This window comes from Schistocerca gregaria, chromosome 2, assembly GCF_023897955.1.
Source record: "Schistocerca gregaria isolate iqSchGreg1 chromosome 2, iqSchGreg1.2, whole genome shotgun sequence".
NCBI lineage: Eukaryota > Metazoa > Arthropoda > Insecta > Orthoptera > Acrididae > Schistocerca > Schistocerca gregaria.
In genome coordinates, this window is record NC_064921.1 from 238,253,191 (window position 1) to 238,270,546 (window position 17,356).

The 17,356-nt window shown below is 43.5% G+C and overlaps 1 protein-coding gene across 1 annotated transcript in view; it reads right to left on the reverse strand.

The window, feature by feature from the left end:
- LOC126336767 (suppressor of lurcher protein 1-like) overlaps nucleotides 1–17,356 on the reverse strand; it is a 4,187,167-nt gene that overhangs the window by 1,973,586 nt on the left and 2,196,225 nt on the right. The window lies entirely within an intron of this gene.

Genomic DNA, 17,356 nt, shown 5'->3' on the forward strand with positions numbered 1-17,356 from the left:
AATTGTGAACATCTCCCTTATTATGACATTTCAAAGGTTTTGATTCTCTTTTTTTCTCGCAGTCTACGATTTACTTCCGCAGAATTCTAAAAGTCAGTCATACAGTCTCAGAAATTTCTTTCACATGTTATTATGTACATTACACTTCTTGGCTCACGTGTGATGTAACATCCAAGGTAGCAGTATTACCTCACGTCGTTTTTAATATGCTATATCTGCTTGTTGACAATCAGCTGTTATCAAAATGTAACACGAATGTTTGTCCGTAACCGAACAAGTTACTTGTATGGTTTAAAGACTTATTACGACAGCGAGAAACAGATTGTCTCCGACTCGTGATATAAAAATTCTGTCGATATAATGTGCAACATTACGTGTACAATGGACTTATTGCTTTCGAATTAGAATTGCGGGGAGTAGGATGGCAGTGGAACTGTGGTTAGCAGCATTGTTGTAAATTTCCGTTTTTAATATTGAATGTAACTGGATTCATTATGCTAATATTTAGTCTCATACAAGAGGATGATGTAGCCTGAAATGTAATTATGAGGACCATTTATAACTAAAAAATATGATTTCATGAATGGGAAAGTTCCTTTGAATTCTTTGTTTATTTTAACTTCTCCGTTGCCTGTGGCTCGGAACAATGGTGCGTCGTAGCTCGAAGGGACCTTTGCATCCTGGGAAATCAGTAGAGCCTGCACCACAGTATTTTATGCTTTATTTTAGGATATTAAATTCTGGACTTCATCGAAACTGATACACAACTTGGACTCTGACTCTCATGCTGCAGAATTAGTACGTCATAGCACGCAACAGGGCTTCCCCATGGCTTACTATTGTGCCTCTGACAATTTTAAGAATTTTCAGAGACGACGATCGCCGGAATTCCACAGAGTCACAGAAATTTTAATTCCTGGTGCTGACTTCGACATCGAGATGCAGACAGGGTATGATTATGAGCTGTAACTTCTAATCATTTTGTTTTATAGACTTGAGAATTACATTAGGAAATAATTTAATACATGGAAGTACGGCTTATAAATGTGTTAAAATATTGGGGAGGTGACTTCTTTTACCCAAACATTTCCATTCAAGTTCCTAGATACTATTCAGTCATTTTAATTTAACTTCAGATTGATGAGGAGCTTGGTGGTGATTAAATCTCGACATGGCTGTATAGGATAATAATTGAAGAAGTATGATTTACAGTGTTTGTTTCTGCAGTCAAGACTGTTGGAACTGAACTCTAAGACGGTTACACGTATCACGCCGCCAAATACAGGGAAAAAAAGTTTCAGAAGAAGCGGAGATGAAAAGGATTCATCATCATCATCATCATCATCATCATCAATTAAGACTGATTATGCCTTTCAGCGTTACGTATGGAGCATAGCCCCCCCCCCCTTATAAAATACCTCCATGATCCCCTATTCAGTGCTAACATTGGTGCCTTTTATGGTGTTAAACCTATTACTTCAAAATCATTCTCAACCGAATCCAGGCACCTCCTCCTTGGTCTGCCCCGACTCCTCCGACCCTCTACTGCTGAACCCATGAGTCTCTTGGGTAACCTTGCTTCTCCCATGCGTGTAACATGAGCCCACCATCTAAGCCTGTTCGCCCTGACTGCTACATCTATAGATTTCATTCCCAGCTTTTCTCTGATTTCCTCATTGTGGACACCCTCCTGCCATTGTTCCCATCTACTAGTACCTGCAATCATCCTAGCTTCTTTCATATCCGTAACCTCAACCTTGTTGATAAGGTAACCTGAATCCACCCAGATTTCGCTCCCATACAACAAAGTTGGTCGAAAGATCGAACGGTGCACAGATAACTTAGTCTTGGTACTGACTTCCTTCTTGCAGAAGAGAGTAGGTCGTAGCTGAGCGCTCACTGCATTAGCTTTGCTACACCTCGCTTCCTGTTCTTTCACTATGTTCCCATCCTGTGAGAATATGCATCCTAAGTACTAGAAAATGTCCACCTGTTCTTTGTTCCTCCTATTTGGCACTCAATCCATTTATATCTCTTTCCCATTGACATTACTTTCGTTTTGGAGATGCTAATCTTCATACCATAGTCCTTACATTTCTGATCTAGCTCTGAAATATTACTTTGCTAACTTTCAATCGAAACTGCCGTCACAACTAAGTCATCCGCATATGCAAGACTGCTTATTTTGTGTTCACATATTTTATTTCACCCAGCCAGTCTATTCATTTCAACATATGATCCATAAATAATATGAACAATAGTGGAGCGGTTGAAGCCTTGTCTTACCCCTGAAACTACTCTGAACCATGAACTCAATTTACCGTCAACTCTAACTGGTGCCTGACTATCCATGTAAAGACCTTTAATTGCTTGCAAAAGTTTGCCTCCTATTCCATAATCTCGTAGAACAGACAATAACTTCCTCCTAGGAACCCGGTCATATGCCTTTTCTAGATCTATAAAACATAGATACAATTCCCTGTTCCACTCATAATACTTCTCCATTATTTGCCGTAAGCTAAAGATCTAGTCCTGACAACCTCTAAGAGGCCTAAACCCACACTGATTTTCATCCAATTGGTCCTCAACTAATACTCGCACTTTCCTTTCAACAATACCTGAAAAGATTTTACCCACAACGCTGATTAAAGAGATACCTATGTAATTGTTACAATCTTTTCTGTTTCCATGTTGAAAGATTGGTGTGATTACTGCTTTTGTCCAGTCTGATAGAATCTGTCCCCACTACCAGGCCATTTCAATTATCCTGTGTAGCCATTTAAGACCTGACATTCCACTGCATTTGATGAGTTCCAACTTAATTTCATCCACCCCAGCGGCTTTATTGCACTGCAGTCTATTCACCATTTTCTCCACTTCCTCAAATCCTATTTCCATCAAAATTCCTATCCCATTCTACCTCGAAATCTGAAACATTACTGATCGTATTTTCACCTACATTGAGCAACTCTTCAAAATATTCCCTCCATCTGCTCAAGGCATCCACAGGATTGATCAGCAGTTTTCCTGACCTGTCCAAAGAACTTGTCATTTCCTTCTTACCTCCCTTTCGAAGACTGCTAATTACACTCCAGAATGGTATTGCAGTAGCTTGACCCATAGTCTCCAACCTGTTTCCAAAGATTACTTCTTGGATGCTGCAATTATCTGTTTGGCTTTGTTTCTTTCTTCAACATAACTTTCTCTGTCTACCTGTCTACCTATGTAGCCATTTTTGATACGCCTTCTTTTTCCTTTTACGGGCTGCCTTGACTGTGTTATTCCACCAAGCTGTTTGCTTCATCCTAGTTTTACACACTACTGTTTCAAGACATTCACAACGTACAATTAATTGTAGAATATACCTTCAAGTAAAAACTAGCCAAGACTAGCTACTTTTTAGGTAACTTAGAGCAATATGTGTATCTGGCAGTTTGTTCCATAATGTGAATATTTTCTTTTACCTTATATTTCAGATTTATGCTGTTGTGTAGTTACCGGTAGCCTTCAGTTTTGCTAATCAGAGGACAGGTATGTTTGATCTGTGATCGTCTCTCAATGCCAGTTCAGTCCTGTTGCGACTAGTTACTAAGTAACGCACTCTTGCTCGCCCGGCTAGCGGCGCTGTCTAACGCGCTGCTTCCCGAGCTTCAGGCGTACCGGTCCCCGGCCCGAATCCGCCCGGCGGTTTAGTGTCGAGATCCGGTGTGCTGGCCAGCCTGTGGATGGTTTTTAGGCGGTTTTCCATCTGCCCCAGCGAATGCGGGCTGGTTCCCCTTATTCCGCCTCAGTTACACTATGAAATTATAATGAAATGAAGACCATAAGCTGCCGACAAGCGTTGATATACATCAACAGGGACAGTTGGAAATGCGTGCCCCGACCGTGACTCGAATCCGGGACCTCCTGCTTACATGGCAGACGCTCTATCCCTCCGAGCCACCCAGGGCACCAACCATAGTGCGTATGCAGGGACTTATCACTTGCACCCTCCCCGTGACACCAACATTGACAACGTAATGTCCACACACTACACTCGTAGTGCCCCTGCACATTATAATCATTACTCGCGGCAGACAGTCCCGTAAGAATTCCGGCAATGCGTGTGCATCAGCACAGGAGAAGGAGGTCACTGTCCGAAAGAACAGATACCATCTTCATATAGCTCAGGCTATCCGGTCATTGACCTTCTTCTTTTGTGCAGATGCACACGTATTGCCTGAACTCTTATGGGACTCGCTAAGATTGTCTGCCGCGAGTAATGAGTGTAATGGGCAGGGGCACTACGAATGTAGTGTGTGGACATTAAGTTGACAATGTGGGTCTCATGGGGAGCGTGCAAGGTATAAGTCCCAGCAGTCACACTGGCGTCTGTGCCCTCGGTGGCTCAGATGGATAGAGCGTCTCCCATGTAAGCAGGAGATCCCGAGTTGGAATACCGGCCGGGGCACGCACTTTCAACTGACCCCGTTGATGTACATCAACGCCTGTAGGCAGCTTAGGGTCTTAATTTCATTATTATTTCATTCTAGATAGCTGCATGGTCACCGATGGTATCTGTTCTTTCGGACATGTCCGAAAGACAGATACCATCTTCATACACTCCTGGAAATGGGAAAAAGAACACATTGACACCGGTGTGTCAGACGCACCATACTTGCTCCGGACACTGCGAGAGGGCTGTACAAGCAATGATCACACGCACGGGACAGCGAACACACCAGGAACCGTGGTGTTGGCCGTCGAATGGCGCTAGCTGCGCAGCATTTGTGCACCGCCGCCGTCAGTGTCAGCCAGTTTGCCGTGGCATACGGAGCTCCATCGCAATCTTTTACACTGGTAGCATGCCGCGGCAGCGTGGACGTGAACCGTATGTGCAGTTGACGGGCTTTGAGCGAGGGCGTATAGTGGGCATGCGGGAGGCCGGGTGGACGTACCGCCGAATTGATCAACACGTGGGGCGTGAGGTCTCCACAGTACATCGATGTTGTCGCCAGTGGTCGGCGGAAGGTGCACGTGCCCGTCGACCTGGGACCGGACCGCAGCGACGCACAGATGCACGCCAAGACCGTAGGATCCTACACAGTGCCGTAGGGGACCGCACCGCCACTTCCCAGCAAATTAGGGACACTGTTGCTCCTGGGGTATCGGCGAGGACCATTCGCAACCGTCTCCATGAAGCTGGGCTACGGTCCCACACACCATTTGGCCGTGTTCCGCTCACGCCCCAATATCGTGCAGCCCGCCTCCAAGTGGTGTCGCGACAGGCGTGAATGGAGGGACGAATGGAGACGTGTCGTCTTCAGCGATGAGAGTCGCTTCTGCCTTGGTGCCAATGATGGCCGTATGCGTGTTTGGCGCCGTGCAGGTGAGCGCCACAATCAGGACTGCATACGACCGAGGAACACAGGGCCAACACCCGGCATCATGGTGTGGGAAGCGATCTCCTACACTGGCCGTACACCTCTGGTGATCGTCGAGGGTACACTGAATAGTGCACGGTACATCCAAACCGCAGCGAACCCATCGTTCTACCATTCCTAGACCGGAAACGGAACTTGCTGTTCCAACAGGACAATGCACGTCCGCATGTATCCCGTGCCACCCAACGTGTTCTAGAAGGTGTAAGTCAACTACCCTGACCAGCAAGATCTCCGGATCTGTCCCCCATTGAGCATGTTTGGGACTGGATGAAGCGTCGTCTCACGCGGTCTGCACGTCCAGCACGAACGCTGGTCCAACTGAGGCGCCAGGTGGAAATGGCATGGCAAGCCGTTCCACAGGACTACATCCAGCATCTCTACGATCGTCTCCATGGGAGAATAGCAGCCTGCATTGCTGCGAAAGGTGGATATACACTGTACTAGTGCCGACATGTGCATGCTCTGTTGCCTGTGTCTATGTGCCTGTTGTTCTGTCAGTGTGATCATGTGATGTATCTGACCCCAGGAATGTGTCAATAAAGTTTCCCCTTCCTGGGACAATGAATTCACGGTGTTCTTATTTCAATTTCCAGGAGTGTATATCAGTTACACTCAGTCGGCGATTGCTGGGCAGACACTGTCTCCACGTCCACGTACACGTAGACAATAATTACTTTACCATGCAAAACAAACATTTCGGGTTACACGCGTCTGGTAGGAGACATTCCGAAGGAAGTGGGGGGGGGGGGGGGGGGGGGGTTGGCGGGGGTCGACTGGAGTCGAACCGCACAATAACTCTGGGTTCGGTTGAGTGGGGCGGCTGTGGGATGGGTGAAGTGGTGTGGCCTATTGTGGGACTGTGAACCACATTACCATGGAAATAAGGTGCAGGAAACCTATTGGAACAGCTTCCATTCGTCTTGGAATGGGTTCTGTGTCGTTTCCAAGTGAATCAAATACCATGCTTCCGGCAAAGTAGCGGCAAGTTCAGTTAACGTTGATGAATATGGATGGCGATCACTCACAAATCTCTCCAGAGTAAACTGCTAAGGCTGAATAATCTTGAGAACTGGTGACTGGCGTGGCGAGTGAAGATGCAACAGTTCATCTTCGGTACACAGACCAGACATGGACGATGCGACCTATGTGACAAGCGGTCCTGTTGTCTTGGAATACAGTATCACCGTTGAACAACACAACGTACCAAGAATCCTTAGCAGTATTCTGACCTTACATAGTATCAATGGCACCCACAGTACACCACGATGCGGCTGCCCGAATTATCACAGAACTGCCGCCACGTTTCACTCTTGGGACATAAACTCGACCAGAAGCTGGAAACAGTGTGAAGCCCGACACGTCCGACTAAACTGCTTTCTCCCGTTGCTACAAAGTCTAGCTTTTTGTATCTTCGGCACCATGTTTGCCTGTTGTGGGCGTTTGGAGCGCTGAGAAATGGTTTAAGAATTCCAGCTCGCCCTGCAATGTCATGCTTATGGAGCTCTCTTTGTGTTGTTTTGTTGCTGACAGGGTTTGCGAGTGCGACATTCAGTTCTGCATGACTTTCGTAGCCATCGCCCTGTTATTTTTCATTTGAATCCGATGACATTACACCATGATTACGCAAAATACACTTCCGCCTCCTTTGTGACTTAGCGGGTGATTATTTTTCGACTTTCCCGGTCTATGGAAAAAAGTTTCGATAGAGTACCTCTTGCAACACAAAACACTTCGGCCGCTTTGGTTACGGAAGCACCCACCAAAAGAGCACCAACAATTTGTCATGTTCGAATTAATTTGCAAAGGAACATTCCCAGGGGACAATAAACGATAGTGATGGAAGTTGGTGGGATTGTAGAGGGAGCAAAATAATGAAATAAGCAATTCCTTTTCTTTGTGCCCATTTGCGGTTTATGGTACAACACACTCCGCAAGGTAATTTGGCATATTGAAGTGGAGGAAATATCTTCAAAATGGTAATATATTAAAATGTTTCCCATATAAAAGTTGATATGTAATTAACGTTTTTGAAAATAATGTAACCGAAACCTTGCTGTACTTTGTTTTAAATTGTGTTCTCTGTATAGTATATTCTAGGCTAAATTTCCGTTATTTAATGTGTATGGTGTAAGACAACATTATGTTTTAAGCACTTTTCTACGGACTGTCATTACTGCTACGATTGAATTCTCGGTATGACTTTATTATGAAAGTGATTACTTAATATTTTGGATTAACAAAATAGTCTATATGAAAGGGTAAACTAGAAAACAAAAACAAAAGAAAGAAATAAAATGAATGTAAAAAGTAAAATAATCGTTTAATACATAAAACAGAAATAAGTAAAACAAATAAACTAGACTAGAAATGGATATTTATACAGGGTGGTCCATTGACAGTGACCGGGCCAAATATCTCACGAAGTAAACATCAGACGAAAAAACTACGAAGAACGAAACTCGTCTACCTTTTAGGGGGGAAACCAGATGGCGCCATAGGTCAAACGGATATCAACTGCGTTTCTTTTGAATAGGAACCAACATTTTTTATTACACATTCGTGTAGTACGTAAGGAAATAGGAATGTTTTAGTTGGACCACTTTTTTTGCTTTGTGATAGAGGGCACTTTGATAATCACAAACGAATAAGTACGTGGTATCACGTAACATTCCGCCAGTGCGGTCGTTATTTGCTTCGTGATACATTACCGGTATTAAAATGGACCGTTTACCAATTGCGGAAAAGGTCGATACCGTGTTGATGTATGGTAATTGTGATCAAAATGCCCAACGGGCGTGTGCTATGTATGCTGCTCGCTACCCTGGACGACATCATCCAAGTGTCCAGACCGTTCGCCGGATAGTTACGTTATTTAAGGAAACAGGAAGTGTTCAGCCACATGTGAAACGTCAACCACGACATGCAACAAATTATGATGCCAAAGTAGGTGTTTTAGCTGCTGTTGCAGCTAATCCGCATATAAGTAGCAGACAAATTGAGCGAGAATCGGGAATCTGAAAAACGTCGGTGTTGAGAATGCTACATCAACATCGACTCCATCCATACCATATTTCTCTGCGCCAGGAATTGCACGGCGACGACTTCGAACGTCGTGTACAGTTCTGCCACTGGGCACAAGAGAAATTACGGGACGATGACAATTTTTTTGTACGCGATCTATTTAGCGACGAAGCGTCATTCACCAACATCGGTAGCGTAAACCGGCATAATACGCACTATTGGGCAACGGAAAATCCACGATGGCTGCGACAAGGGGAACATCAGCGACCTTGGCGGGTTAATGTATGGTGCGGCATTATAGGAGGAAGGATAATTGGCCCCAATTTTATCGATGGCAATCTAAATGCTGAAATGTATGCTGACTTCATATGTAAGTTCTACCGATGTTACTACAAGATGTTTCACTGCATGACAGAATGGCGATGTACTTCCAACATGGTGGATGTCCGGCACATAGCTCGCGTGCTGTTGAAGCGGTATTGAATAGCATACTTCATGACAAGTGCATTGGTCGTCGAAGCACCATACCATGGAGCGCACGTTCACCGGCTCTGACGTCCACAGATTTCTTTCTGTGAGGATAGTTGAAGGATATTTGCTACCGTGATCCACCGACAACGCCTGACAACATGCGTCAGCTCATTGTCAATGCATGTGCGAACATTACGGAAGGGAACTACTCGTTATCGTTACACGTATTGCCAAATGCATTGACGTTGACGGACATCATTTTGAGCATTTATTGCATTAATGTGGTATTTACAGGTAATCACGCTGTAATAGTATGCGTTCTCGGAAATGATAAGTTCACAAAGGTAAGTGTATTACATTGGAACAACCGAAATAAAATGATCAAACGTACTTACGTTCTGTATTTTAATTCAAGAAACCTACATGTTAACAACTGTTCTTCTAAAACTGTGAGCCATATGTTTGTGACTATTACAGCGCCACCTACCACACAGCGAAGAAAGAGGTCCTACTAAAACATTCATATTTCTTTACACACTATACGAATATGTATTTAAATATGGGGGTTCCTATTAAAAAAAAAAGAAAAAAAACGCAGTTGATATCCGTTTGACCTATGGCAGCGCCATCTACCGGGCCAACCATAGCGCCATCTGGTTTCCTCCTTCAAGCTAGACATGCTTCGTTCCTTGTAGTTTTTTCGTTTGACGCTTATTTCTTGAGATCCCGGTCACGATCAATGGACCACCCTGTATATTTCAATTACGTATGTTGAAAATACTCTGACCGCACTTTGTGTGCAGCGTATTTTCCAGAAATGTGTATTACACATGCATATATGTACCTTGAAAGCTAATCTGTATTATAACAAAAGTTTTCCTTTTTAAAAATTAATTACTAGTAATAAGGTATTTTGCAGAATTTCAAATTATTGCAAAAATCGGTTGGAGAGTTTTCAAGAACTTTAATTACACATCATCATTACATGAGAAACATTTTTATATATTATCGTTTCGAAGACATTTCATACAAACTAATTTGCCGTATTACCCATCGGTGAAGTTGGGCGCAATGACAAAAATATATATTGCATTATTTTGCCCCGACTGCACACCTGCTAAGTTTTAGCAAGGTCATTTATTGACACATGGGAATGTCCCCTTGTCAATTCCTCCATGATGCACCCGCATGTACTCAGAACACCGTTTGAGCACGGCTGAAATTTGCAACGTAATGTGCACACTGGACCGGTGCCGTTCGTGGTGAAATACAGCAGAGCAGCCTGCAGGCTCGGCTAGCGTCTGAATCCATGTTCAGCCACGCGTTTGTCAAGGTAGCGCGGTAAGAATGGCTGCTTAAATGCTTCTGTGAGCGTTGTAATAAGGGTAACCGGTTTTCGCGGGCCATACGGTAATTTTATGGAGGGGTCTGTTGTAAATCCCTAAATTCCTCACATTAATATGGGTCGGTAACTTTCAATCCAGTCTTTTCGTGAATGCCGGGTAGTTTCTGTTCACACGAGCATCTGCCAGTTCTGGGTTTCTAGCATTTTCTCGAAACTCTCCTATCATTCGAAAAAACATATGGCCGTTCATCTTTCCTTTCTTTGCACACCTCCAACAACCGTACGAGTCCCATTTCGTACGGGTCCCCACACTTGATAAATATTCATAGATAGGTCGTTGGAGTGTTTGCATTTTCTCAGTATCCTATCAGTGACTCGAATTCTGTTGCTTGCCTGACCTACAACAGAGCCAATATGATCATTCAGTTACGACACACAGGTATACGTATGAACAGACATGCTTCAGTTGTGCTTCGTAGATATTGTCATGGAATATTTCTTTTGTGTTTTTTTTAAGCGAACTATTTTACTTTTCTTAACATTTACATAGGGGAGAGAGTGTGGCAGATATGATATGCGAATTGGGATGGAAGTCATTACAGCAAAGACGTTTTTCGTCGCGGCGAGATCTTTTTACGAGATTTCAGTCACCAACTTCCTCTTCCGAATGCGAAAATATTTTGTTGAGCCCAACATACATAGGTAGGAATGATCATCAAAATAAAATACGAGAAATCAGAGCTCGAACAGAAAGGTTTAGGTGTTCGTTTTTCCCGGGCGCTGTTAGGGAGTAGAATTGTAGAGAGATAGTATAATTGTGGTTCGATGAACCATCTGCCAAGCACTTAAATGTGAATTGCAGAGTAGTCATGTAGATGTAGAAGTCGCCAATCTTTGAACCACTTCTAAATCTGATCAACCTGTAAAAGAATTATTGCGCAGCTATTTTCTGGTAGTATTTCATTATACACAGCGGCAAATCCTACAAAATGTCTGTGGCTGCTGTTGGTATTCAGAATGAAATACTCATTTTTCGGAGGACTGTGCGGTGATATGAATCTTCCGGACAAATTGAGACTGTGTGTCGGATCGACACTCTAACTCGAGGCCTTTAACTTCCGCGGGCAAGTACTCTACCGACGGAGCTACCAAGGTGTGGCTCTCGACCCGTCCTCAAAACTGTACTTCCTCCAGTACCTCTTCTCCTACCTTCCAAACTTGTTCTCGCGCGAAACGTCTAGGAGTAGCTCTACAGTAATAAAGGATATTACAGAGACATGGCTTAGCAACTGCCTGGCGGATGTTTCAAGAGCGAAATTTTCGCTCTGCGCTGATACAAAAATTCCTCCAAGATTAAAACTTTACAGTTTCAATCTGGCAAGAAGTTTCATTCTATCAGTATGGACTTCCAGATCACTGAAATACAACCAAGAACAGCAGTGGTCTCAGCATACTTCCTGGGCAACGGCCGAAGTCATTTCTATGTGTGTCGAAGATTCTACACACCAAACTGCCTTCCTATGGAACAAGAAATGAGGAATCCAGTGACAAACTAGGTTTAAGTTGATACAACAGAGACAATTTCTTTTAGGAAGTTGAGAAATGCTGCTTCCGCCTGATTGCCTTGATCAATTTTTTTCGTAATACCACGTTGCAAAGGCGCAAATTGGTTTTCTCATGAACGATGCTGCCGGCCGCGGTGGTCTCGCGGTTCCAGGCGCTCAGTCCGGAACCGCGCGACTGCTACGGTCGCAGGTTCGATTCCTGCCTCGGGCATGGATGTGTGTGATGTCCTTAGGTTAGTTAGGTTTAATTAGTTCTAAGTTCTAGGCGACTGATGACCACAGATGTTAAGTCGCATAGTGCTCAGAGCCATTTGAAACAACCATGAACGATGCATTCGGAATCCATCTTGGTTGGCAATGTTCGCATAATGTTTATTTCAAGCGATGACTAACTGTAGCTGCAAATAGTGACTTAAGTCCGACGAAAAATAATCTTTAAACTCAGATATTGTTATCGCGTCATTCTACGTCTACATCTCCATACCTACCGCGCAAGCCACAGAGCGTTACGTGGCGGTGTATATGCTACACCACTAATAGTCACTTCCATTCCTGTTGTACTTGCAAACAGAGTGAGGAAAAAACGACTGTGTTTATGCATCCATATGACACCTAATTTCTCGTATTTTATACTCGTGGACCTTATGCGGAATGTATGTTGGCGGGAGTGAAATCGTTCTGCAATCACATTCAAATGCAGGTTGTCTGAATTTCCTCGATATTATTCCTCGAAAAGAACATCGTCTTCCCTGTAGGGGTTTCTATTTGAGTTCCTGAAGCAACTTTGTAACCCTTGCTTCTTGTTCGATCATACCAATAACAAATCTAGCAGTCCGTCTCTGAATTGCTTTTATGTCTTCCTTTAATCCGACCGGATAGAGATTCAAAACTGTCGAGCAGTACCCGAGAATACTTCGCATTAGCGTCCTATATGCGGCCTTCCTTATAGAAGAACCACACTTTCCCTAAACTCTCCTAGTAAATGGAAGTCAGTCTTTCTTATTACAAGCGTCATATGCTCGTTCCATTTCATGCTGCACCCATATATTTAAACGAAGTGACCGTATCCGGCAGGACACTACTAACGCTGTATCCGAAAATTTCGTTTTTTTTTTTTTTTTTTTTTTTTTGCTGCTCATCCGCAGTTAGTAATATTTTTCTATATTTGGAGCAAACTGCCATTCATGACATCAAATAGAAGTTTTGTCTACGTTATCTTGTATCTTCATACACACATTCAACTTTGACACCTTACCGTACACCAGAACATCATCAGCAAACAACTGCTGATTGTGGCTTACCCTGTCCGGCATCTATAAAATTACGTTCTTCTCACACTCCCCTGGGACACTTCTGAGGCGCCGGCCGCTGTGGCCGAGCGGTTCTAGGCGCTTCAGTCCGGAACTGCGCTGCTGCTGTGGTTTTCAGGTTCACATCCTGCCTCGGGCATGGATGTGTGTGATGTCCTTAGGTTAGTTAGGTTTAAGTAGTTCTAAGTCTAAGGGATTGATGGCCTCAAATGTTAAGTCGCATAGTGCTTAGAGCCGTTTGAACCATTTTAACTTCTGAGGATACCCTTGTCTCTGCTGAACACTCGCTGCTGAGGAGAAGATATTTGGTTTTGTTACTCAAGAAATATTCGAGCCACTTACGTACCTAGGAACCTATTCCTTATGCTCGTACAAGTCTGCAGTCGGCACATTGTCAAATGCTTTCCGCAAATATACAAATAATCTTTTAACTCTGACAATAACTACTGTCGCAAACCTAGTTGCACCGTGTAAGTGAACTTGAGCTAAATTCTAATACTTGATTTCACTTTGGAAAACAGTTTGTACAACTCTGACAGATGTTATCACGAGCTACTCGCGATTTTTAATATCATGCCTTCGAAGATGCGGGAACAAAATGACGAGCGAAATAGAAACTGTAATTCGGAAAGAGCGAGCAACACGAGGCCGTAAATCTGGTCACAGTCAGGGCGTATCTCCTAAGCGGAAATCATAAATTTTTTGCTTATCGGCGCCGCGACGGCCAGTAAATTGGGGTCCCCTTTCAGCCCCGTCCAGGAGCCAGAAGCCAGAAGCCTGGAGGCAGCCAGCTAACTACTGTGCGTCTTGCGGCTGGAATGGGCGGGAGGAGGCAGCCGCCGCTGTCCTCTCCGATAAGGCAACCAGTGGGGGCCCAAACCGGCTTTCGCGGCTCATCCGTTCCTCGCGTTACCCCTGTCAGCGTCCGTCCTGTGGAAATGGGACCGCATCGAGGTCGAGTAGAGGGATTATCCAGTTACGCCAGTCCAGTTGTATCACGTATTGTGTAACCAGACCTTAAGAAAATGGTCGTCCGTGCAATCATGAAGACTGCATAGTGGAATAAGTGCGAGATCTAACCATATATATCAAAGTTGTTGACCCATGTAATGTACGGAAGAATGGAGATGAAAAAGGAATGTCCACTGAATGGCTGTCAGTTTGGCATCGGGGAAGGTAGCGAAAACAGAGCGGTAGTTCTGAGAGTGTGCTTGATAATGGAAGCAAGTCATTGGAAGAAAGACATTTTCATAGGATTCATTGGCATAGTAACCTATTTGACAATATAATATGGGGCAAAAATTTAGAAATTCTGACGAAAATAGTAGTCAGATATAGCGGAAAATGAGTAATCTGTATTATAAAAAGCACAGTGTATGTCTGGCATCTCCTCCCAGACCCACTGACTGATCAGAACCAAATTCCTACATGTCAGGGGCAAGAAACAGTTTTCTGTGGACCGACATATAAGCTGTGCTGTATGATAAATGTGTTCTGTTGGACTACTATTGACGCCGGCCGCGGTGGCCGTGCGGTTCTGGCGCTGCAGTCCGGAACCGCGGGGCTGCTACGGTCGCTGGTTCGAATCCTGCCTCGGGCTTTGGTGTGTGTGATGTCCTTAGGTTAGTTAGGTTTAAGTAGTTCTAAGTTCTAGGGGACTTATGACCTAAGATGTTGAGTCCCATAGTGCTCAGAGCCATTTGAACCATTTGACTACTATTGACTTCATTTATTGACTAGCTTTGCATGGCGGCCTATATGTCAGATGATTTTCAAGCGCCTAATGAGCAGCCTTCCCTGATCTACAGGTGTGTTGTGGGAGTAGTATCAGCCTTATATATTGCCAGGGCTGCAAGTGCTGATGAGATTGAGATGTTCAAAAATGGCTCTGAGCACTATGGGACTTAACATCTTTGGTCATCAGTCCTCTAGAACTTAGAACTACTTAAACCTAACTAACCTAAGGACATCACACACATCCATGCCGGAGGCAGGATTTGAACCTGCGACCGTAGCAGTCGCGCAGTTCCGGACTGCGCGCCTAGAACCGCGAGACCACCGCGGCGGGCGAGATTGAGATGTGTAGAGGAGAGTGTGAACAGAGCGAAATAAAGGAGGAAATGGAGTAAGAGGTAGGAAAAGGGGCAGAAGCCTAAGGTAGGTGATAGATGTAGAGGGATAGTGAGCATGTGGAGAAGGAGAGGGGGAGCTGAAAGAGAGGGAGAGAAGGACATGAGAAGATGAGAGGGGAACATATGGTCAGAGGGGTTGGAGGAAATGGACAAAGAGAAGGAGGAGATGAAGAGACCTAGTGGGTGGGGAGAAGGAGATAGAGGTGGGAGGATGAGGTGGATAGAGGGAGCATAGGGTGGGCATAGAGAGGGGACAAGGAGTTGTGTTTTGTATGTTTGGAGCGCCTATGCAGGCATAGCTGTTGGGAGAAGGCTAGTATACAGTATATGTAAGAACCAAGAAGGAACAATAAGAATGAATGACCAAGAACGAAGCATACGATAGATGTGTTAGTATTTTGGCGCTACTATCAACCTACACATTGAAGAAGCAATGATGGAAATAAAATGAAGGCTCAGGAGCAGGGTAAGTGAAAGTATATCAGTTCCCAGAAAACACTGTTAGCCATTGATAAGGTAGGAAATAAATTACATTCAAAAAGGCACAACCAAAGATTATATGCGTAGTGAAAGTACACAAAAAACAGACGAAGCAAATGAGGTGCAACAGATTCGAGATGAGCGGCGAATTTGACATCAGAATTTAGGACCAAATAGTATACCTAGCGAAGGGATTCTCCTACCTTGGAAGGAAAATAAGACACGACAGAGGGTATAAAAATAACACTGTCATAGACAAATAGGGCGTTTCTCGACAAAAGAAGCCTACAAGACGAAAATATAAACTTAACTTTGAGGTAGAAATCTCCAAGAATGTACTTCTACAGCCAAGCACTGTAGGAATGTGAAAGAAAATGGAAAAAAATAAAAGAATTCAACGAAAGAAACAGAGTGCTATAGAAGGATTTTGAGAACTAGGTGGACTGATTAACTAAAAAATGAAGAGGTCTTCCGAAGAATTAATGAGGAGGGAACGGTGTAGAATACATTCACTAGAAGAACTAACAGGGTAATAATACATGTGTTAAGACGTCAAGGACTAAATTCTGTGGTACCTGAGCAACCCCCAGGGGTTAGAAAGTGTAGGGGAAGGCCAGCTGTGTGCAATAGAAATCTGATACGAAGAGACTGGTATAGGAAAGGAATTCGATGTGAGCTGCATCAAACAAATCGGAAGACAGCCAAAAATAAGTAAATAAATAAATAAATATAGTAATAAGTACGATCTAAAATTGCAATGTATGTTTAGTATGGTGGCCCTTAACCACAGGTAATGTAAAGTTATCGTGTTGTTCCAGTGTACCAAAAAGCAGGCTGCGCTAAATTTCTGCATCAAAGTTGAAGATTGGTCCTCATCTGCGTCAGTTACTTTTTCATCTGAAGGCTAATTGACAGGGTGACATCTACGCCACCCCAGCACTTATTTCAGAATGTTCTGAACTTAGTTTTCCAGTATTTTCTGAAAAACATTTGAAAGAGTATTTTTTTCGACCACAGAAATACTTCTTTCAATTACAACATTTATACAATGAAAACATACAATGAAAACATATCATCTGACCCTAAAGGCAAAGCCTTCTTGATGCAGCCATCTGTCTCTATCTCTTGTCATTTTTTTAAAATTCTTTGTGCAGTTCATTCCATTAATAACAATTTGTAATATGAATGTTCTCGTTCCGATTTTTCGCAGATATTTTTCTGCTAAGATGTTTTTTGTTAAGCTGTCGTGTCGAATTCACTATCTAGATAAATTTCGTTTTTCTTCTGTGTATCATGTTACTCACCGCCCTTTTCTCTTTCTTTTAGTATTTCTTCATTAGATGTCTTTCAGTCCAGGCTCCTTTTGTGACCTTTCTCCATATCTATATCGCTCCTGTCTTTCTCTTTTCTTTATTCCCGAGAATGTGCCCTTGACAACAATAACATTAGATTCTTCAAATAAATTTCTTGTTGCATTGTTTTCTTGCTTCTATATTAAGATGAATATTTGTTAATAAATTACTCTTATTTGTGAAGGCTTGCGTAGTCATTGTAATTCTTCTAAAACATCATTTATACTTCAGTGAGCAAAATTCATTTACTTCTATAG